General features: G+C 36.7%; 1 long non-coding RNA gene across 1 annotated transcript in view; it reads right to left on the minus strand.

The window, feature by feature from the left end:
• The window catches only part of LOC122793734, a 442,301-nt gene extending 416,715 nt beyond the window's left edge, over positions 1-25,586 (minus strand). The window contains exon 1 of the long non-coding RNA XR_006363522.1: positions 25,460-25,586. This is a non-coding gene — a long non-coding RNA (uncharacterized LOC122793734). The remainder of the gene's footprint in view (positions 1-25,459) is intronic.
• Positions 25,587-25,836: the final 250 nt, after the last annotated feature.

Consider the following 25,836-nt stretch of genomic DNA (forward strand, 5'->3'; position numbering starts at 1 on the left):
ATTTATGTGGACCAGTCCAGTTTTTGCTCGGTGAAACCTATCCTGATTAGATGAGCTATGCCTATATCTGGGAGTCGACTCAGAATATAAATTTATGGAAAAGAGGAGAAGGAGTACAAAGGGCAGCAAGAAGCAGTGACAAAAACGTGTTATGGCAGTATTTTACTATCTGAAAAGCATGACACTGAGAAATGTTGGCAGTGGTATTGTATATGAGCAGTCTGGCTATATAACTGGCTTGCTCTAATTCAGGTGGCAGAGAAAACTATATGGTTCTACTAACCTCCAGTATTTTCCCTACATAAAGTGAAGCATAAAAAATCAGTATAGTAGCAGAAGATGCAGTAGATGTCAGTACTCCTACATTCATGTTACTGCCTTTTGTTAAAACCTTACCCTGTTTTGTGTATTTCTTATTCAAGCAATGTTTCTGTGCAATATTCCTTCCCGTGTCAGTAACCCATTCTATTTACAATAATTACACTAGGCTGTTTCCCTAACAACTTAATTTCCCTCTCTTTTACAGCCTTAAAGTGTATTGGTCATTTCCAGAAGCATCCTTGTTTTACAATTAATTTCATTTTTTGTTGTAGTCTTCAAGTAAATGCTGCAAATGACTGCAAAAAATGAAGATTAGGATGTGTTGTTTCATTGCTTAGTTTAACTGTTTACTCAGTTTTTCTCTGCTGTCATACCCACAAAATGATGTCATGGTAGGTGCTATTCCACAATTTACATAAGCATTACCACTTTAGGTGTTAAACTTATTACTTGCATTGTGGTTTCACTAGTATAGCATTACATGACTTAATTGTCAATGTGAGGTATTCCACCTATAATAACTAGTTGGCAACTTGTCTTACTAGGAAGTAAGTAGTCACTGCTGATGCATTTATTATGGGAATAATGTAGCTTATACAAAGGTACAGGTAATTAAGCATTCTGGGTAAAGTCTTTCACAATGTCATGGCAGGGATTTTCAGCACTGAGAAAACAAATCGGAGGGCCGTTCTTATTAACAAAATAAAATACATGAACAACATACTTTTTCTATCAAAAACTGTATAAGTTGGTGCTGTGTATAATAGTGAATAATATATAATATGTAATAATTTATATTATACCATGATCCCCCCAAAACGTGCACGCTGATTGGCCAGCGTGCCCGTTGTAAATCGAGTTATACTAATGGAAAAAGGTCCGGTCGCCCGGACTTTTTTCCATTAGTATAACTCGTTTTTTTTAAACACTGTCTCGCTATGTTAAATGGGTTTAACATAGCGAGACAGCTTTAAAATAAGCAACGGAGATCTCCGTTGTTTATTTTAAAGCTGTCTCGCTATGTTACACCCCTTTAACATAGCCACGCAGTTTTCAAAAAAGCAACGGAGACAGAAAGCTCTCCATTGCTTTTTATCTCGCTATGTTAAATGAGTTTAACATAGCGAGACAGTTAAAATAAACAGCGGAGATGTCCGTTGCTTATTTTAAAACTGTATCGCTATGTTAAACTCATTTAACATAGCGGGACACTAAAAAAAAAGCAACAGAGATCTTGCTTTCTCCGTTGCTACAACTCTGATGTACTGCGCAGGCGCGCAGTACATCAGAACTGCCGCGGATGCCAGACATCTGCAGAAGGGCAGTAAACAGGCATTATACTATGCCATTATTTAAGAAAAGTAACAGTTTCTTTTCTTAAATAATGCCATGGTATAATAGCAATAACCCACGCCTGGGTGTGGGTAATGCTAAATTACCCACGGTTGGCTTTGTTTGGTCGAGGCGAACCACGCCAACCGTGGGTAAATTTAGCATTACCCACACCCAGGCGTGGGTTATTGCTATATTATACAATTACCGGTCATTAACATTCAAAAAACGAGCACACTGATTGGTTAGCCCAACCAGTGTGCCTGTTGTAAATCGAGAATATACCAACAATAAAAGTCTGGCTATTAAAGTATCAGTGAGCAGCCCGACTTTTTTATATATTGGTATGTGTAGACACACATTAGTCTGAAGGAAAGAAAGTCTGAAACTGAAATGCATGTCATTATTTAGTGACTTTGCTCCTCCTGAAATATGTGGTTTTCTGACAAATCACTGAGGAACAAAGTCACTAAATAATGACATGCATTTCAGTTTCCGACATTCTTTCATTCAGATAATACAAAGAGCAACATTACCCATCCCCCTTTAATTAGCCCACATTTCTTAAAATAAGAAAAACGCTGTAACCTCCGGACAGTTTAAAGGTACTTACTTACTAGAACAGAGAAAATACAAGAAAAACCAGGTATGTTCTGCAAAACTAAAGAAACATACCTGATTTTCCTTGTATTTTCCCATCTCTAGTACCTCTAAACTGTCTGTAGGTTACAGCTTTCTTTTCTCTCTTCCCCCCAAAAAAAATAAATAAGCAACATAGATCTTCCTACCTCCACTAATTGCTTTTCAAAGTACTGATGTACTGCTTAAACATGGGAATGGAAGTCCCCTACACATGCGCAGTACATCAACAAAGCAATGGAACTGGGAAATAATGTGGAAGAACACCACAGTGCCATTATACAAACACATTATTGAAGAAAAGTAAGTCATTTTTTCTTAAATAATATCATTGTATAATAGCAATAACCAACTTTGTGGTGTGGTATATTAAAGATATACCCACGGTTGACTTTGCTGATCACTCGGGCTTTGCCCTCGTGATTAAACCGCACCAACCATGGGTAAATCTTCACTATACCATGCCTATGTCATCAGTTATTGCTATAATGTATTATATGCAGCACCAATGGTATGCTTCTCAAACTTGCTTCTGAATACACTTTAATTTTCTAGTCCATTACGTTGCCATCATCTTTTTAATTCACACACACACCCACTGATCTTCACCATCAGAGTGAGCCTGCTGTACAACATTTAATTATTTAGTTTTCTGTGTTTATACATTTCTGTATCTACACATACTATAACATAAATGCTAAAATTGATTTCCTGTCTGAATAACTGTAGAATACATTTTCCATTATTCATAAATTCCCCAGAACAAAATGATTTTGAATTTTTGAGCTGCACTTAAATTTCTCATTAACAGCTAATTTACTGAGCCAGTGTTACTCCCTCAGTTCGCACTATGCTGACCTGGTAACTGATGTTTCTCATTGGTTAATGGAGATAGCTAGGTTCCATTAGGCTTTTTCCATCATAGTCACTGCATTAGAAGTTACCTGTAATGCAGAATTATGAAACCCGCAGTGTCTTCCATAAAGGTGAGAAAATGAAACTGTAAATCAGGGTCGTACCACTTCAGTTGTTTAGGGACGAAAATGAAACTGTAAGTGCTTATTGCAGGGGGCAGGCCTCCTGTGCCCCTGCCATGTGGGGATCGAACACCACATCAGAAACAACTGCATGGTTGCACTAACAAGAAGAAGGTGGAAATCACTAAAACAAAGGAACTATTGCTAGTGTGAAGAAGAAACTACGCAGGTGGTGATTTCCTGTGGAGAACCACCATCAGTATTATGTTCCTTCACATCTTATGACTCAGGCACCTGACACTAAGTATACCCAAGAAGGACCAAGAACTTCAGTCAAAACCAAACATTACCTTTTAAAGGCAAAATAATGCCCTGACCTAGAACTGAATAGGGATAACACAGAATAATTTTGAGGAGCTGGAGGGGGTTATTTTAGACAAACAGTGCACACTGGCTTCACAGAAGTAGGAGACATTGAACATTTATAGTGGTTCAAAGTCAGGGGTCCAGTCATGACTTGTGGCTACTATCTCTTTGGAGTTTATGTATCCTTCCCCCCATTTGTGTGCTTCTCTTGGCCCCTCTTGCTCCCTTTCATTTTCCAAAACCATGCATGTTGACTGACTGTTCTAACCAATATATATCTGTCTATAGATATAGATAGAGAGATATAGTTACAGTACACTTAGTCAACATTCATTTGTCGAACAGAGGTAAACTGAAATGTGTTTTGTTTGTCTAAACAGTAGTGTGGATTACTTCCAGGTTGGTCAGCAAAGGTAAGTGAGTTTGTGGTAGGGCTGGCAGTTTGCGTGCATGTGTGTGTTTTTGGCTTGAAGTCACAGTTAAGTTAGAGTATATATTTAGTGTGTGTGAGTTTTCGGGTTAGGATAAGGGTTAGGTAAGGGGATAGGTATAGTGTGTGTGTGTGTGTGTGTGTGTGTGTGTGTGTGTGTGTGTGTGTGTGTGTGTGTGTGTGTGTGTGTGTGTGTGTGTGTGTGTGTGTGTATACGTGCATGTGTGCGTGTGGTGAGTGTCCAAGCTGTTTTTGTGTAATGATAGTGTTATGGAAAGGGGTGTTTTAAGGTAAATGGCACATTAAGATTAGGGCAGGGTTAGGTTGGGCACACATTACTAAGGTGGAAAGTGGGTGAAGCCCCTTACCCACCTTAAAAATACATGCTAACATAACTCTAACCATGTAGTTTACCTTACAAATGCCTTTTCCATAATACTACCACTCTTAAGACACTGAACTGAATATGTGGTAGGGTTATGGGTAGTAGATTGTAAAAGGAAATGTGTTTCCTTTTCCAGTGTGCTTCGTGTTGGCAACTGGGGTTGTCAATATAATGAATTTGTCAGCATTTAACGATCAGTGTTTGTTGAGCCAATCATTCAACATATTGATCATGAATCATATAATCATTTATACACAGACACACACACACACACACACACACACACACACACACACACACACACACACACACACACACACACACACACACACACACACACACACATATATATTTAAATTTACATGCTCATGTTCCAGCTATTCACAGCTTAGTTCCTCACAGCTGAATGGTCAGCTATACATTTCAGTGTGAGACAGTCACATATATAGACTCCATCTGTAAATGTACCCTTTCCATGTCGGTGTGCCCTCATACATAGTACATCTGGAGAATAGGAATGTAAGACAGAGTCTCTGTGTTGGGGAATAACCGGAGAGCTTGCCAATCATGAGCATGTCTATATCTGAGCTATCAACAGCGAATTCTTGGAACCTGAGCAATTAGGACTTGAGTTATTAAAGTAAATTTAAAACAGCAGACAATTCAGTATAGAGGTGAAATAAAAGATTCCATCACTGCAGAACTTAAAACAGTATTGATTGATAGCAAAAGGTGGCGGTTGTTCAAGTGAGTAACCAGGTTTTATGATTAAGAAAGGAACTATGGACTCACCCTACTTAGGCTATAGTAATGTATTTCACATGACACCAATAAAAAAGTTAAGAAAAAAAATCTGATAAACTTCAGATCTGTCCTAGTGCAGTATTAAAGGTAAATGAAATCTCCAGATAATGGGAGACAGGTGTTAATTTAAAAGATTTTCACTCAGAATTAAGGGTGCTTACCAGCAGGATACCAAAGAGGGCTCCTTTTAAGGTATCTAGATAAGTGACACTGCTGTGAGCTTGAAAGGGCTGTTTTACTTTTTTACCACTAACATAAAGAATATATATATATATATATATATATATATATATATATATATATATATATATATATATATACAGGCATAAAGAAATAGCAACAAAAACATTAAAAGGGTCTTGGCAAAGATGAATGATTCATTTGAAACAGAATGTTAAATGCAGTGCAAACATGCAAAATAATGCATCTCTGAAACAAAAACCAAACAAAGATAGACAACTCAGAATCAGTGGTAACAAGAAGTAAGTATAGGACACATACCAGATACTCTGAAGTCAACTAAGACCCCGATAAACTCATGGTTAGTCTGCAATATCTCACAAGAAAAGCAGCTTAAGAGTGAACCAATGATGAAGACTTTATTAACAATGAAATGTTAAGCCCTTTCATCCCTAATTTGGGACTTCGTCAGAACATATGAAAGTGTTTATAACATTTTTTTACTACATAAATAGAACTAATCCCTAACTGTTTGAAACAAATAACAATGTCAAACCGTCTGAGTGCCACACAATGAATGCATGCAGAATTCCTGGAACATTCATTATATCCACTTATCTTATGCATCTTAGGAACCCCATAAATTATTGGAACTTTTGGGTGTTTAACTGTTAAATATTCATAAAAATCATCTGTTATCTTACTATTACAATGCAATGTTTGTAAACTAAGTACCACCTCTTTAATGATCTTATTTCTTATGCAGAGAAATTTTTTCATAATCAGAAGCTGAAAGCATGTTAAACATTGTATCCAAATAAAAACTAGTGGCCATTATAACTATCCCACCACCTTTATCTGCGGGTTTTATTACTATGTTTTAATTATCAACCAAACTCTTAATCGCAAGCTGTGTGTATGTGTGGTGTGTGTGTGTTTGGTCTGTTTCTCATAAAATTTGTGGTTTTCTGTCAAATTACGGAGGACTGAAGTCACCAAATAACGGCATATATATGAGTTCCAGGAAAAAACATGCTAACACAAATCCTGTTATTCTAGTAATTTTCCAAGTTAAAAAGACCAACATTTAAAATCTATCCCTATTTTGAGCCATTGCATCCCCATTATTTTAAGCTTTCTCCAGATTTACTGCACTAAGAGGTTGAGAGGTATGCATACCTCGCAACTATTCAGATTTTTGCCTCATTTTTTGACTATTCCTCATAAAATTTGTGTTTTCTGGCAAAACATTAATGATTGAAATAACTAAATAATGTCATATATTTGAGTTTGAGGCTTTATTTCCTTCAGAAAATGCATGCTAAGGCAAATAGTAACTTTCTAAGTCTGTAAGAGCAATATTTAAAATCTGTCCTTATTTTTCGGCCTTTGTCCCCCCATTATTTCAGCCTTTGTCCAGATTTCTTGTGCTAAGAGATTAAGAGGTATGGTATGTAATTCCCTAGTTGTGGTGAGGGGGCAGGTTAGTCAATTAACATGATCAGTCTTGACCCTGTAACTTGGTTGCAGGAGACAAGAGCCTGAATCCTCTATACAAACTACCACACTGCTGAAAGAACTGTGATCTTCAATTGAGACAAGAGCCTGAATCTTCAACATCAGCTACTAGACTTGCTGAAGGAATTGTGAGTTTGAATTTCAGTACATTTTCTGGGAATTATGAGTTTCAGTGCATTTTTATGGAATTGTGAGTTTCAAGGGAAGAGACGTTTACTGTTGCACATGCTAAGTCTGTTTTCAATGTGCAACTTACTATTTTGTTTAGCAAATGGCAATCACTGTTTGTGCTTTAGAATTTGAAAGCAGTGTTAGTGGCATAATTGCCTTTGGTTCAGAAAGCTGTGGATTCTACTCCTGCACCATTTAGATGAACCACCCTTTCAATTGTTGATTATTTAGTGCATTTTAAGGGGGGATAGGGGTTCTGCACTGCTAAGTGTGACCTCCTATGTATGAGATGCCTAGTAACTATGAACTTGTTGTTGGTTTGTCAGTCATTCCCTATTGCAATATTACCAGCTGACCAATTTTCTTTTTTTTAATGTAGCATAGGCAATTAATTCTTCAAGGGCAGCAGGCACTGAATTTGTAGATGACACAATGAAATGTAAAGTTGCTTGCCAGCAGCAACCTCTTCATTAGTTACAGATCTCCTTAATATAGAATTATTCAGGTGACCTTTACTTCTGTAGAGATTGTGCTTATTGACTAATATTTGCGGTTTGTAATGACAGATGTCTGAGTAGCCTTTTATGGTTGAAAATTTCTGAACTTGGTAGTTTTGTCATTTTTGGTTCATACATTTTGTTATACTGCTTACTGGAGAATATTCAAAACTACAAATTTAAAGCACATTCTAACAAGTGGTGCTGTATTATACAAGGAATATAATTTAATATAATCAAGAAAACAAATCGAAGAACACATGTATGCATGGCCCTAAAAATGTGTGCAAGGAGCCTATGACTTGAAAACAGCCTAAAGATAAACTTAATCCTTCACTGGCCAAATGCATGTTCTTTGGATGTGAGTTTGAATACCATTTCAAAGAATGTGAGTTTCATGGATAGAGAAGTTTATTGCTCATGCTAAGTCTGTTTTCATTGTGAGATTGTATTGTTTGTTTAGCAAATGGCTATCAGTGTTTGTGCTATTTTATTTCAATGTATGGAATCATTGTAGAACTAAATAAGAAAACAGTATACACACTGACAAGTTTGAACAGTGTTTATTGTAACACTGGGGAGAAATAGCCTAGTAATGGAACACTGGAATGGCTGTGGAGAGGAACTGCTTTGTGGGGGGTGGGGGGCCCTGACCTGTTACCTTTGACCATGATCCACCTCTGATGGTATGCGTGGCAATCTGCAACAATGGAACAAATGATGATTAAACGCATTTGAGAAACTCACTCTGGAATAAGGAAGGCACATCAGTTGTGTGACCATGCAGAACTAGAAAAATTGCATTAGACTACTGAATACAATGCATAAACCAGATAAGGAGATAAGGTGTTAAAAAAACAGTATCCAAGAAAGGAAAGTAATCTGTTCCTGCGTATTGGAGATGAAGATAGTGATAGAGTGCATATCCACAGTGGCACTTTGGCTTAAATGAACACCTATCCAAAAACAAGCCCCATACTACAAATTGCTAAACTGTGGCTTGTTTCATAATAGCGTTAACTCTCCTTGAGGCCGTTTACAGGATTATGTGGGACCCATCTCACTTAAGTAGCATTTATTCCCTAATAGCAGTTTTAGTCACTTGGATTAATTCTGCTAACACATAAAGCATCAGTATTTGTAAAACCAAACATAATTTATTAATATCACATGTCTGGCAAGTCAGGCCATTCCTGGAATGAAAAATAAAAATGCATACTATAACAAAATAGCATCTTTATTCAATTCACTACAATACAATATGTAACATTTATATAACTGAGCTCCTGAGCTTTTTTATGACGTACAAAGTCCTTTTTGCGTTCTCAGCTTGAAGCTGCAGCCCTCTATAAATTAACTCCCTGTTTCTGCTGAATGGATGTCCCAAGCCAAGGACATAAAGATCTTTTAAAACAGCTAGACACCCTAGGGCAAGAAAATTATTTTACGAAATCAATCTTGGGAATGATAAAGTTAAAAGTTCGGTTACAACCACTATACTAGAGAAATGTGATCTAGCTCCCAGATGTATTTTTATTTCAGATCAGTTGAAATTAATTATAATTTGATTTATTGCCACATTGCCAGAATGCTACATCTGTAGTTACTACAGAATAAAGTATTATTACTAATTAGTATCACATGTTATACATCTGATTTCCTCCATAGTCATTCCAAACATGATTCACAAACAGAGCACATAGCTACATGCAGTGACATGATATACATGTGAATATGTCATTCAGTAATCGACCTTGTGGTAAAATTATGTGTAGTATAAAAAAATGAACAAGTACAGGAATCTGTCGAGTTGCAACCTCACCACCACAAGTGCTGAGGAAAAAACAAAAAACAGAGAAACTAGTGGTCTTTGTTGATGAGCTCAGTCACAATAATTTCCAAAAATCATGAAACCCAGGTCGTGTTCCAAAGCAACATGCCTTTATTCATCACAGACAAACGTACCCACCCCCCCACACACTACTAGTTATGAAAAACATTACCTATCTATTTGCAACCCACATTCCAAGATCAGGTATTAGGAAAAGCGTAACATAAAAAGGGTTTTAACTACAATTGCTTTTGGCTAACTAATGCAATAAAGCCTTCATCAGGTCTGTGACAAGAACTACAATCAAGAAAAATACACAGCTATCTAACCATAAACATAATCAAACTAGAACACTTGTTGTGTCTTTCGGCTTTTCCGGGTTAGGGGTCACCACAGCGGAACTCTGGCCACTAATGATTGGCAGTAGATTTTTTTTACGTACCGAGTTACCGGCTCTGATGCACAACCTTCAACGAAAGTAAGCCCATTCACGCATGTCTCCACACAGAAGATGCTCTAGCTCAGAATCGAACAGGACAACGTCTTACTGTGAGGCGACAATGCTACCGCAGCACCACTAAATCTAAATATATTTCTGTCTAATAATATCTAGGAAGTATCCATCCATGTGTATTAGTGTTCATAAAAAACTAAGTTATTAACAGCTCAAAAAAGAATGTCAGTGCTTTGAGGGAAAAAAAAATGTCATGACAATTTTCATGTTTATAGCCCCAAAATGTTCATGTGTGGGGGGGAGCATTTGTTGTTCTGAAATGCACTTTGACAGCTCTGTTTATATTGTTTGCCATGAATACGCTGGTTTAAAATAAAACAATACATATATTTTCCACACCTACTTCTAAGTATATAAAAGCTTATATGTTTAACATTGTTAAAATATTTCTGATTTTTTGTTACTGAGGTTCGCCTGTCTGTGACGAATAAAGGCTTGTTGCTTTGGAACACTTCCTGAGCTTAGTGATTTTTGGAAATGATTATGACTGAGCTCATCAATGAAGTTTTAAGACCACTAGTTTCTCTGTTTTTTTTTAATTATGTGTAGTCTAACAAAGAGAAAATTGCTGCAAATAACAGTAGCGCCTTTAACAAGGCGTTTTCATGAAGCACTTTCCTACATTAATGCTTTTCAGTGACAGGCCTTCTAATCCTTAGCTTGCACTGCTATATGCTGTCAAATAAAAACAGAATAATCTTAATGGAATCTTCTGGTATCTTCAGACTGCTCCTTATTCTTCTCAGATAGTCTGCAGTGCATTTTACCTGTAGTTTCTTTGAGATTACCATATTTGTCCCTTAGTAATATTGCTGAAATCGCATACAACTAGCTTGCTATGACAGCAAGCATCGCCAGTTTATTAAATTTACATAGTTTTTGTTCTAAATTAATATATGCCACCCTTTTGAGCACAGTGCCTGACTTCTATTCTTATAAGATAATTAAGTGACAAAAAGACCAGTTGTGTGTATGGGGGGTACAGGATACTTCTCTACTGGTCTACTGGCTACATTTGTCATGTCTTTAACAACAGTCTGCAAATCTGTTCATGTTTGTAAGAAAACCTGCCAGCAAAGTAAAAAAAAAAAAAAAAAGGTAAAGCTGTGATGACACTAATTAAGGTACCAAATCAAAATGCCCTAGAGTGTTGCTCCAACGGTACTGGATGTTGCCTACCCCTGTTAGTGCATCCCCAGACATTGAATATTATAGTCAATGTACATTTCATTTCTAAGTCATTTTAAGTGTCTAAAATGAGGATACAACCAAAGGTGAAAATCATGTAACTGAATGGTTGTTAATACAGTTCACTGGCATCCCTCATATTACTATGCTATATAATAACTGCATCCATATACATTTGTCTCACAGAGGTTACCCACTTTTGGGGCAATCTTCCTATTCATGTTAAACAAAGGCCCTAGTTGGCGCTATATAAGCATAATTTGGACAACTGGATGGGTAACCAGAAATTCACCCTGGGGGTTCCACCTCTGTCAGTCTTAGACAGGGGCAATAGGTGCTGATTATAGTGTCTGCTTGAACCAGACAACCTTGGGGACAGGGGTTAAACTTAGCTACACTTCTAAGGACCCCGGGGCCATTAGCCTAGTAACTTCCTATGATCCTATGAACAACTTAAGACAGCAAGAAATAATATCACTTAACACAGACCTGTTAGCCTGTGTCACTTAATTCACTTCTTAAGTTCTAATCAGTTGAGTTAATAATGCATTCGTAGCCATGCCCTCAGTATGCTTTTCAGTTTGTAAAGGGAGGCAAAGTTTCCTAGGCACCTAGCCTCAGAATTTTTGAGTTTTAGTTAACATACAAGTGCTGCAGCTGACATTAATTATGTGCCTTCATGAAATGATCAGGCAACGTCTCAAGATGGTACATTAAATTGATACATTTACAGCCAGTGCTATGTCAAGCTTGGGCTTTACTTTGGCACCTCCCAGTAGGGACTAACTTAACAGTATGAGTTTAGTGCTGCATAAATTGTGGCATTCCCTTGTCATGCTGACTTATAAATAACACTGGTAACACTAAGTGATACAGCTTTTATTGAAAGTAATACGTTATTCTAATGTCTGCAAACACCATGTAACTGTTATATATTCGTTGTTCACTTTTGGTCCATTTCTTTACTTACTCCATCCATCCATCCATCCATCCACAAAATCTTTTCCCATTTTTGCACATGGGGTCAGAGTATCACTTCATCAGTGACAATCATCTAGAGCCAAGGTTTACACTGCCAGGTGGCTAGCCCTATCGCTGTAGTTCTTCCACAGCACATACTCACACACACACTCACATCTATGGCCAATTTAGAATAGTCCAATCTACCTACTGCATGTCTTTGGAATGTGGAAGGTAACCTTTGCACTTAGAGGAAACTCATATGAACACAGGGAGGAAATACAGACTCTGCACAGAAACCACCCCAGTGGATGACAGTATTGATCCTGGAATCCCTATTTTGAACAATTCTGCTGTTGAATCTGAACAGCATTGTGATGACAGAAATTTGGACAATGCGGAGGGTGACAAAGATTTTACAATTTATAATTTTTCAGATCTAAAGATTACTGAATATTATGTCAGATTGTTGAAAAAAGGTTTTTCTTTTGTTCCCACCCACAGATATGAGTTTGGGAGACTATTAATGGGTCTTAAGCTGTTTTCTAGGATTCTCAATTTATGGTTATTTTTTGTAAACAATCCAAAGCCTGGCAATGACTGTAACTACTTGAGTTTTAAGAGAGCTAGTGTGTTCATTCCTCTGCACAATCCAACAGTTATGGTATTTGAACGGTTGTGTGAAGCCCAAATTAGGAGATGTCTGCAATATGAAAAAATGTCTAACGACAATTTATCCAGTGCTGAAAAATTTTGTTTGAGACAGCTTACACACACCAACCAGTACAGAGTTATGAAACTAGACAAGGATGGGAGGGTAGTCATTATGACTAACACAGACTATGCCTGTAAAATGCAAGTACTATTAAATGATGCAGAAACTTATGAGAGGGTTTCTAGGTTTGATGTACATAGGGCCTTTGCCAAAATTGATTGGCAGTTATATGAATTTATGTGCGATGGGATAATTTCTAATGAGGAGTTTAAATATCTTACAGTGGAGAACCCCATCATTCCTTCTATTTTTGGTATCCCCAAAATTCATAAAAATGTAAATTTTCCACCATTTAGGCCCATTGTAGTTGCTAAGGGCTCCAAAACGGAACCACTAGCATCATATATAGACATCACTTGTAAGAATGTGTTGAACAATGTTCCATACATTTTAAGGTACTCTTGGCATTGCCTTGATAATATCAGGAATTTAAATTGTGGTGATGACTTTGGGTTTGTGACTGTAGATATAGTCGACTTATTTTCGGTGATCCCCCACCATATTGGAATTGATAGCTTTAACAATATTCTGGCTAAGTATAGTGATTTACACCATGTAAAAAGAGGCCTTGTGGATTTGTCAGAATTGGTATTATCCAATAATTTCATCTTGTTTGATGGAGAATACTACAAGCAGACGAACGGGGTTGTGATGGGTGCCAGATGTGCACCCATCTATGCTAACTTGGTGTTGGCAGAATGGGAACAGCAGCACGTGTTTAATTCTGTCTATATGTCAATGATCATGACATACTTAAGGTACCTGGATGACATACTGATTTTGTGAAAGGGCTCAAAACAAGAGTTGGAAGATTGTATTGGTTATTTGAGTAACACAACCACTTTTCTAAAATTTACAAGTCACATGGACAGAGATAGAATTGAATTTTTGGATATTCTTTTGTACAAAGAGAATGGCCATATACATTCAAACATTTACCATAAAAAACATACAGCAACCCTTTTTTACATTATGAGAGTTGCCACCCTCAGTTTCAAAAGAAAAATGTGGTGAAGGGTCAAATGATTTGATTGTCAAGGCTTATTAGTCAGGATGACTGTTTTAAATGTGAACTGCTGAAGCTTATTGACATGTTCACAAATAAAGGGTATCCAATGGATTTACCGACTAAGTTAAGTAAGGATGTCGAAATGAGAAGAAGCAGTAATTTTAGACCTATTCTCTTGGATTCAACTAGAAGTGTTGGTTCATCTAATACCATTGAGATTAACACACTTACTACTAACAACGGTATGGCAATGGTGCTGGAGTATAACGATTCAGGTATGAAAATTAAGAACATTATCCAGACAGTATGTGACAGTGTATTTCCTTCAGACTTAAAAGAAGTATTGGGTCCAATCCCGAGATTCATTAACAGTAGGAGCTACTGGAAAGAGGTGTAGGAAAGAGGTGTAGGGACAACTAATAGTAACATCTCATGGATCGGTAAGTGTGGTAAATGCAGTATTTTCAAGTTTATTAAAGACGGACATTATGTACACATAGACAGTTACAAAAGAACACTAAACTGCCCAGGGTACTGTAATTGCAATACTGACGTGGTAGTATATGTAGCCACCTATCTATCATGTCCGGCATTTTATGTAGGAATGACCACATGTAAATTAAGGCTAGGTATTTTGGAACACAACAGAGACATAAAAAACAAGAAGCCTACAAGTGCTTTATTTAACCACAGTAAGAAGTGTGGCAACTACAAAAAGTTTATATTTTTTTCATTGACAGGGTGCCCAAAAAAAGACATGGGAGGTGATGTTAAAACCTTACTAGAGATGAGATAATGTCTATGGCAGTTGTGCCTGGATGCAACAAAAACACCAGGCATTAATGAAAACATTTATATTGAAAGTGTATTGAAATACAAATCTCAGTTTATTTAACAGATGATTATATGTTTAACTTTCTTTTAACTTTCCCTGGACAAAGTATTCACCAAAGGGGTTTACATGAAACAGTTTATTACAACTATTTTTTCTGTTTTAAGATGTGGTTTTATCATAGTATTTCTTGTGCTGTTTTTTTTCCTTTGCAGCAGGGGTTGGGTTAAATGGTTAAATGGATAATTGATTTTAATGGATGTTTTTTATATTGGCTAATTGCCTGTTTAGGACTATAAAAGTTCTGATTTTTTTGAGTGTAAGTGACTCTGAAGAAACCCAATGTTATGGGTGAAAGCGCTGTCAGTGATTCTACATTTACAATAAAGCTGTGGTTTTATCGAGTCACAGATCTTTTTATTCTTATTTGGCACTGATTATAGTGTCTGCTTGAACTAGACACCCTTGGGAACACGGGTTAAACTTAGCTACGCTTCTAAAGGCCCTGGGGCCATTTGCCTAGTAACTTCCTATGATCCTATGAACAACGTAAGACAGCAGGAAATAATATCACTTAACACAGACCTGTTAGCCTGTGTCACTTAATTCACTTCTTAAGTTCTAATCAGTTCAGTTAATAATGCATTCGTAGCCATGCCCTCAGTATGCTTTTCAGTTTGTAAAGGGAGGCAAAGTTTCCTAGGCACCTAGCCTCAGAATGTTTGAGTTTTAGTTAACATACAAGTGCTGCAGCTGACATTAATTATGTGCCTTCATGAAATGATCAGGCAAAGTCTCAAGGTGGTACATTAAACTGATACATTTGCAGCCAGTGCTACGTCAAGCTTGGGCTTTACTTTGGCACCTCTCAGTAGGGACTAACTTAACAGTATGAATTTAGTGCTGCATAAATTGTGGCATTCCCTTGTCATGCTGACTTATAAATAACACCGGTAACACTAAGTGACACAGCTTTTATTGAAAGTAATACATTATTCTAATGTCGGCAAACACCATGCAACTATTATATATTTGTTGTTCACTTTTGGTCCATTTCTTTACTTACTCCATCCATTCATCCACAAAATCTTTTTCCCATTTTTGCACATGGAGTCAAAGTATCACTTCGACAGTGACAATCATCTGGAGCCAAGGTTTACACTGCCAGGTGGCTACCCCATCACTGTAGTTCTTCCACACCACATACTCACTTACATCTATGGCCAATTTAGAATCATCCAGTCCTCCTACTGCATGTCTTTGGAATTTGGAAGGAAACTGTTGCATTTGAGGAAACTCATATGAACACAGGGAGGAAATACAGACTGCACAGAAACTACCCCAGCTGAGAATCAAAACCATTGAAAAGAAATCATGCACATGTAATGTCTTCAAGCATGGTGATTTTATAACTTTAATGAAGGTTCATAAATGAGATAAAAAATTACTACTTTATACCTTTTTTTACATGCAGCTAGGAACTCTAGGGATTGTGACCTCACTATGGAATGTACGTTCAAGCAAGTGAAGATAATATTTTCTAAATTAAAGCAAAAAAATGTGATTTAACAGGTGTAAGCAGTGCTTTAACCATGTAAACAATTTCAATTTTAACAAACAGGTTGCTATGGTAAACAGTTTCTGAGAGTCCAGCAATACACATTTTGCTGTCATAATATAAAGGAAGCTGCTATTATCTAGCTAGTTCATAATAACACCGCTTCAAGAGCAGCTTTGCTTTATAGCTCATTTTAACTGTCATTCTGGGACCTCAGAATAAGCCACATAAATATCAATGTTCCAGGTGACAGCTTATGGTTAGCTTACTCATGAATGTAAACATTCACAATAATGCATGCCCTACTGCTGCTGTTCATGTTGCCTTCTGTGATTGCTTACAACCCATAAGCATGCATATACATTGCTTTAGTTATGGTGTGACTGTCACACATGCATACTTGCCATTTACTGTCATTCTGTTCTACTTCTTTACTCACTTTGTGGATTCAAAAATATCCAATGTGTTATCAACTTCCCACATAGACATATTCTATGTCCAATATCCCCCATCTTCTCAAAAAGTGCATTATATATTATAATAAAAATATGAAAACAAAATGTGCACATGGTTCTATGTTACTCCTAAGGTTGCTAGAAGGTGACCAGTCTTTCAGTGGCAACATTTCTCACAGCTGATGACACTAGTGGCTGACCACTTCGATAATGCTGACAATTACTAAAAGAAAATCTTCCATATTCCTCCTATAACCCAATTTACTTTACTTCAGGGAATACAGAGGAGTCTAGTCTCTTATTCCCATTTAATGGCAAAGCAAATGGAGTTTGGTGCCAAAGTTATCAACGCACACTTGTTCCTCATGATAACTGTTACCTGGATTTTATATGTCTCTACTAACTCTCCAATGTTTCTATATGTATTTCAGATTTTATATTACATTATTAATGCTGAATGCAGAAAAAACATGTGTTCATTGACTCTAGCCTTTCTGTGTTCTAGTCCCTTATGAGTCTAACCTTTATGAGCGCTAGTCCATTATGGCTGCCTCTCTCTTCTCTTTCCCTCATCTTCTACATACTGCAGGCATTCCAGAAAGCATCTGTGTTGTAGCAGATTCATTTTCTATATCAGAAAGCAGAAATGTACCTTAAAGGTATAATTCACTTTATAAGTAGGTTATAAACTGTTCAAACTATTGTTACTATCTTCTGAAAGTGCACTCATTTTCTCTGAGCAATTTTACATTTGAATTTCATGACTGATAGCATCATGTATTTGTCAGCATCTGATATGTGTATAAAAAAGCAGTTCTTCAAGGCTGCCTTGCTTATAACTTCACTATGTTTGCTGTCCTTATTTGTTTACTAGTGTGTGATTCAGCTATGACAATGTTCTCTTTTTAATGTGGCCTTTGTTAAGTCCTGGGTTGTAACTAAACGTGATGCTTGGATCAAACCACTTGTTTAGTCATTACATCACTTACCAGTAAATAAACACATAGTATCCAAAGCAACATGATTACTCCTCTCTCAGATGCGACAGAACTTTTACATACTTACCCAATGTACTCTGGTATATCGCTCATAGAATTTCACAGTACACAGTAACACACTCTTGCCTTCACCTTTGCCTTTATCTAATCTCCTGCATGCAGTATAGACCATCATATTTCAGTGCCAAGCCCACCCAGAATAAGCACTTTCCTGCCTGTTATGAATATTTTGTGACATCACCGTTCTGAATATATAGTATCTGCACCACCTTGTCCAGCACAAGTAGAAGTATGCAGTCCATGCTGCCATCTATGCTGCAGGTGGTATAACTACCATGTGTCACTAAAGTGTTATCAGTTATCAGTTGTATGCTGCATTTCTGATGTTTAGCTGTCTCACTGACTCACTGATTTCTAACACTTTATTACTAACAATGTCTTCCTCACTTTTTAGATTAAGTATTGTTTTATTGCCAACATTTCACTGTATTCGGAATCTTTTCACCACACATGCATATGCACACCCACACACACACACACACACACACACACACACACACACACACACACACACACACACACATACACACACACACACACACACACACACACACACACACACACACACACACACTTACTTGCATATGCACACACACACACACACACACACACACACACACACACACACACACACACACACTTACTTGCATATGCACACACACACACACACACACACACACACACACACACACACACACACACACACACACACACACACACCAACACAACTGTGGCCACACAGCTGTACCACTTGACTGTTTCGGCAACCTTGCAAAACTGTTCATATTCTGTATTCAGTCATCATAGCTCAAAAGCTAAAGAAGGTCTCATAGGGATCTCTCCACCCACCCGGTGAATGAGTGATTTAAAAAATAAATAAATGTATTCTTACCACCTTTTTTCTTCTGAAGAACACTGGGCATTACTGCTGCTTGCACTTTCAACCAGTTACAGTAATGTGGACCCCTTGTAGCTGCAGTTATTATTTCTAAACAAACATGCTATTTTATGCACCAGAATTCTTAAATTGCTGACACTAATCTGCAATGAATGTCACCACACAAATATAAGGCATTACTAGCTCAAATATAACCTGTGGACATTTCAGCTATGGCCATCACAGGGACTTTCTCAAACATTTTAATTACAGGGCATAGCATCTCTAGGATTTCAACTGATGAGCTCTGCCTTTGGCATTGCACAGTTTAGGCAGACATTATAACTCCAAGTACATTTGTAGAAACACCATCTGGGATAAACTGATACAAACGGCAATCTCAGTGAGCTGAGGACTTATGTTGACTGCAAAGAAACTTAGACCAAACCTAATGAAAACTTTTATGTGCCTCCACTTTAGCAATCATTTCTTAGTATTTCTGTATTGCCTATGTTTTGACCTTGAAATGTATGTTTCTCACCTACTTTGTCTTACCTTATTAACTCTGTCACTATTTTTCTCGAACAACTAATATTTAATGCAGTAATTATGACAGTGTACTTCTTAATGCACCATATAATAACAACATTCTTTTTACTAGACTGTAGCCTAATATAACAAAGTTAACAAATAGGCCCAACAAATTCCACAACTGCAAAAGTTGCTAACCAGTATTAATCTGTTGAATATTCATTTGCGACTCAGTTACTACAACATATCCATTTCTTAAATCACCAGTAAAGAAAGAACTGATAGTTTTTAAATGCAAACATATGCCCACTTTTATAACATCAGCGATACATACACACAGCGTTTGTGTGAATTCACACATTGGGATTTAACTATGCAAACTATGCAATGACATGCATAATTCATGAGAGGTTTTTCCTTGACCATGTTGTGATTTTAGGCAGGATAAATCATCACTACCATTAATATATAAAGTTCCATCTGGTAATATATAGTGTTATATTTTTGCGAACTGATAGTATTTTAAATTTTCCTTCAGCATGTGACCATTTACAAAAATCTTAAGAATGTACCCAGTGCTTCTTTTCATGTGTAGCTTTAAATGTACCCACAACAAAAGTTAGCATGTGCTGTCTAAACTGAATGTGCAACTTCATATACTTTGCACTTCCGCATATCATTTGAAGTGTAACTGTACATGTGGCACTGGCAAATGACAGCTACAATGTGACATAAGTTAACATTCTTACTTGCATTCCAAAAATATCTGAATCTAAAACATCTGTTTTATAAATGCAAAAAAGTACTGCGAGGATTGCTTTGTAGTAATAGCCTACTCTAAAGTAGCTGATGGCATTCAGTAAGCATCTGTTTATCTCATCTAGTGTCTCTGTCATATGGTTAGCCATGGAGTCTCATACACATTATCATACACATTAAGTATTGTATATATTTTTTCAGAAACCTCTACAAAATTTCTTGCAAATATAATTTCTCATTTCACAGACTGCTACAAAATGTTGCTAATAATGTAATAAAGAATGCAAATGTACTAATACATGTGTTTGTGTATTTGTGCTGCGTATGTGTGCATGCATACACAGATAAACAGACACATACAGACACACACACACAAACACATGTATATGCATATGTAAGTATATATACACACACACACACACATACACACACTCATATATATATATATATATATATATATATATATATATATATATATATAATATGTGTACCACAACTCATAAGTGGTACACATACCCACTACTGTGCAAGGATTCAAAGAGGATTCAAAGTACAACACCAACAACAAAAAGCTGTATCCAGAACTAGTACAAATATCTCTTAAGTCCGTTGTAGTGTAGCAAAATGCAAGGAGAGTCTATTCCCATTCTAAACAGTCTCAAAATGTTAACTGTTATCAAACAAAAAATATAGCCAGAAACGTCCTTTGGAACTTCCCAATAAATGTAAACAGTCTTTAGAGTACTTAACTGTTTTCAAGCAGTTAATTCAGCATAAAATAGTGCATCCAGAAACTTCCTTTTAAATTTCCAATAAATGTAAACAGTCTTCAGAGTACTTGCTGTTTTCAAACAGTTAATTTGGCATGAAATAGTGTATCCAGAAGCTTCCTTTTAAAACGTCCCAATTTTAATCTCACCATTGCACAAAATACATTAGGATGACATCCTTATACCAAATGGTTACATTTTAGACCAGCAGACATCAAACAAATTATTTGAGACTATTTAGAATGGGAATGGACTCTCTGCAGTATGATGCACTACAACAGACTCTGAGATATTTATACTACTGCTGGATACATCTTTTTGTTGTTGGTGTTGTGTATGTATATATATATATATATATATATATATATATATGTGTGTGTGTGTGTGTGTATACATATACATATATACATTTTGTTTGTTACAAATAGATCAGAGTATATGCAATCTACAAGTAACTGGTTGTAACATCTACATTTAACTTTACTGTATATAATAACAATTGAATTCATGGTGCCTAGAAAAAAGACAAACTAAATGTCAAGAAATGTAGCACACTTCCCTTTAGGAAGCAGAAACCATGCATCCTACTGGATTGAAAACATCCCATTACCATACTAATGAGTGAGCAGAGATCTGGTCACTTGAGTTTGTAACTCTCTCTTCTTTGAGCGTCACATGGCTACTCTAGTTAAGAAATTCTTCTACATTTTGCAGCTAATCGTTAACTGCATCTTTTCTAAAACCAAGGAAGTTATTGCTCACCTAAATTCTGTCCTAGTCAGATCTATTATAAAGTATATTGCACCCTTCAACATGTATCTTGCCATTTACATTAAACCAAAAATCGAACAGATTCCTAGTAAAAAGGGCCTCTGGTCACAAAAAAATGTAGCTATCAAGAGAGACTAAAGTCCTCATTCATGTCTTTGAAATAAGGAGACAGCTGTGTCAAGCTTACCATATCCCAAGGAATCCAGTGTTTCTCAAGATCCTTTCCCTTGACAAATTGTGCAGCTAATCCCAGAACCACAGATCTGAATCTACATCAAGTATGTGGAGAGATAAGTTCACCAACCAGCACCTCCCCTTGCTCTGGAACAGACTCCCCCTGCATGTCAAACAATGTGATTTCTTGTCACCCTTCAGAAATAGCTTGGACAGCTGGATGGGTGTCCTTAATTTGTCCCTAGATTTACAGGTACCCCCTTCATTGCAAAAGCTGGTAGATCCTGTGGGTGGGTATTGGCAAGGCACACATAACCTCTGTTTAAACTTGCTTTGTATAACTTATAATCCTATTACCCAACCCTTCCACACACACCCTATATACACACAAGCCCCTAGACATTATTCTTTGCTCATACTTTGCTCACTGTTAAACTACAGTTGGAAAGTGGATGGCTTTCTGTCTGCTTCTAATCCATATGACTCTTACCCCACACACTTTTCTCATTTTGTAGGACCCTGTTTGCACTAATCTTTGTTTATCTCCAGTGTGTTATCATGTTGTGATATACAGTGAAAAGCCCAGCTTTTTGTCCATGTGCTGTGGTCTGCCATGTTGTTCTGTGCTGCAAACTGTGGCATTACTATACCTGGTAAAAGGGATTTGTGAAAATAACAGCAAATCATCTTAAGGACAACTTGCAATAGTCTCCACACAAGACAGACTGCAAATGACATTGAAGATATCCAACTAAGATTAATTACACATATCATCTAATAAAAATTGGAATGGTTTTGGTTTTGTATGGACTATAGAATGTAGTGTCTTCATATAACATCTCCTTCTTGACATATTAAAAACAGTGAAGCAAACAGAAGGTTGCAGCAGTTTGGTCTGTTCTCGCTTTCTCAGAACATCCTTTGTACTTACTGACTCAGTCAGTGTCTGTAGTTAATAAACAAATTAGTGTTTCAGAGGTTTTGCTTCAGGATTTGAATGACTGAAACAGAATACTCACACACTGTTTCACTCTGTCATAAATGCTGCAAGTAGCATGTTAGCAGTGAAAATAAGCACATTATTGGGGCACGCTGGATATACAGAGATGAAACAGAAGTAAAGTATGCTACAGCTAAAGCACTGAAAACAAAACATACAGAACAACATGAGAGGTATCCTTCCTGCTGTGAACACATCCTGCTCTTCACCAGTGCGTGCTGTGCAGTGCAAGCAATCACTTATCAGTACACGCATTAATTACAGCAGCACCAACTCATAATCAGTGATATGTGAGATACTTATCCTGCCCCTTCCTCCACTAGTAACACGCATATAATTAATGTAAGTGGGTAACAGCGTTACAATGCTCATGGTAAACTGAGGAAGAGTCAGATGTAATGCATAGGCAGCATTGTGGCTCATAATAAGATTCCTGCCTCACACCAATGTCCACTTTAATTCTAACTTCTGGTAATTACCTGTGAGAATGCATTGTTTTTTCTGAGTACCCTGGTTTCCTCCCACCTTCAAAAACATGCTGTTTGATTGGCTTCACTAAAGAATTAAAAAAAAAAAGATTGATTACATTTACCATGGTTTAGAGGTCTGGATATTGAATGAAAATGGCCTGTAGACCAACCCACATGACAATGGTTACATTTAAATAAAATACACATGCATGTATTTATATCTATATCTAATCTGTGTGTGTACTGTGTGTGTATGTGTGTGTGTGTGTGTGTGTGTACATATACATACATAGATATTCATAAATGAACTTTTTGTCCTTTAGATTTGCAAACTGCAATATCTCACTGATACACATAGTTTGTATGATTATTATCAGTATTACTGTATATGTGACCTAATGTGTTAAGTTGATTGGATAGTAAATATCCCTTCACTTTAATATACTAAACTAATTTATATGAAATATGTTGTAGCTCTGTTAGTTATTACGGACCAGGGTGCTTCTGAACTTGTGAAGAGTTAGAAGTAGAAACACTGTATTCCTTGACAGAACACACTCATCTGCTAGCTGTGGGATGAATTTCATCTTTGCTGCTAATCAGACATCATTCACCTAAGTGCATTAAAAATCTGGAAGGAGTAATGCGCACCCTGTACATAGATATGATGAAATTTGTTTGCTTTTTTGTAGAATGCCAACTGAGCACCCAGCAGTTTGTTTTATGAGTGTGTTGTTATTCAGCCCAGAGGGTTAACCATCGTCTACCACACAGCAATAACATTCATATTGGTTGACTATGATAACACTAGTTTTGAGGTCAGTGCTTTAAAGCTTTTTGCAGGTGCTTAAGCCACCTATTCGAGCTATACGTTTAGTTAGCTTGCAATTTGCTCAACTAAGATAAAAAGTGGAGTACCAAATTTAAATATTACTTTCAAAGTAAACGAAAATGAACTAGTACGAATTGGTAATGTAAAATTACAGCTAAGTGATGGCTAGATTTGCAGATGTAGACATAGAAACAAGCCAACACTAAAGAATCAAATGTCAAAATCACAGCACTGTTTATATTTTTAAATATAATGACAATGACAGATTGAATAGCATACTACAAACAGTAGTAAAAAAACAGCATTTTTTAAATTCATAGTGGCAATGTCCGCTACTTATTGCAAACTACGGCATCATTTGGTGAAAACTTCAAAGTTTTTCAGTTTAACAAAGACACACTGGAATATGATCTCCAAAAATGAAACTGCACTTGCAATTATGGACTTTCTTTAGTATTGACAATTAAATGCTGCACAATGCGATAGGGAACTGAGTTTGAGTCTTAAATCTGAATTAACTTCCTACATTACCAATAAAGTCTCAGCTTCTGCTATTCAGAAGAGCAGAAACCTTTAATAAATATATTTTGGCAAACAGTAGATAATGTACAGCTCTTACCTTGTTATAGTGCAAAATGATTCCCTGGTAAACTATCCTACGCTATAAAGAGGAATAGTAATCGCTAGGTATTGGATACTGCACTGAAATAAAAATACTAAACAGTTGGGAGAACTGATGGTTTTTACTTGCAGAATCAGCATAGCTTTCAGATGTACCTCATTATGAGGAATAGCTTCTCATTTTGAGTTTTAAACATGCATGTTCCACTTCCATCTTGTTCCACAATGAAAAATGTATCATATTCAATTCACTTTTTCTAAGTAATACATTTTAAACCTGATTGCTTTTTCTAGCTAAAGTTTTTAGCAAATAAATTCCGATATTTGTCTGTTTAAACCCCATTATGAGAGGCAGTGTTTCACATTTTGATTTTGAAAAAAAAAATAAAGGATGAGAGCTGTGGGAGTGTCAACAAAAAGTAAACAGACAAATAAATGCACTGGACAAAGCATAACTTAATAACAGCTACTTTAGTGAGCACAGCATAGGGAAATGAAACAGTGCCGAATCTTTCATTCATAAATTGAAAATTTCAATGGATATGAAAAAAATATATAATTTGCAGATTCTAATGTTAAAGCCATAGGCATCATAGTATTAGCAGCCTTGTATCTAGCAGATAATGAATACTAGTATGAACACATCAGTACTAAAAGCAGTTCGTACGTCTGTCCCGGTGTTAGTTCTACTCACCAACGCCATTCAGTCTAAAAACAAACACTTTGTATAGTCATACTAAACGCAAAAGGTTTAAAAAGACTATTTTAAAATTAGGAATTGTATTCTGACTGGTTTGTGCGAAAATGAAGAAACTCTAAAACAGTAAACTTCTGACTACTGTCACATTCCTTACCTTATTATAAGCAGGACTCACTAGTCACTCGCTTTTATTTTTCTCAGAATTACTTCAGTCTCCATCCACTGCATTTGATGGACTGACTTCTGGTAGTACATGAGAGCTTGCAAAGTACCGTGGCACTTGCGACATTAGTCTCTGCCGGACATCCAAGCTGCAGCAGCTGAAGCAGCTTTAACTCGTGGGTCGCGCGTGGCGGGGGGCGGGGCAGCGAATCAACAAACAGGCTTGATCCGGACCTTCGGTACATATTTTGTACATTTTTCCACAATGTTGAAGTATTGTTGATCTCTCGGGCCCGGTTATTACCAAATAATTGATTTGTTTTCTTTATTATCACTGAAGACGTGTTGCATCTGGTCTTCACCCAGTTC

Source organism: Protopterus annectens, chromosome 2.part0, assembly GCF_019279795.1.
Source record: "Protopterus annectens isolate FY-2018-M chromosome 2.part0, PAN1.0, whole genome shotgun sequence".
NCBI lineage: Eukaryota > Metazoa > Chordata > Ceratodontiformes > Protopteridae > Protopterus > Protopterus annectens.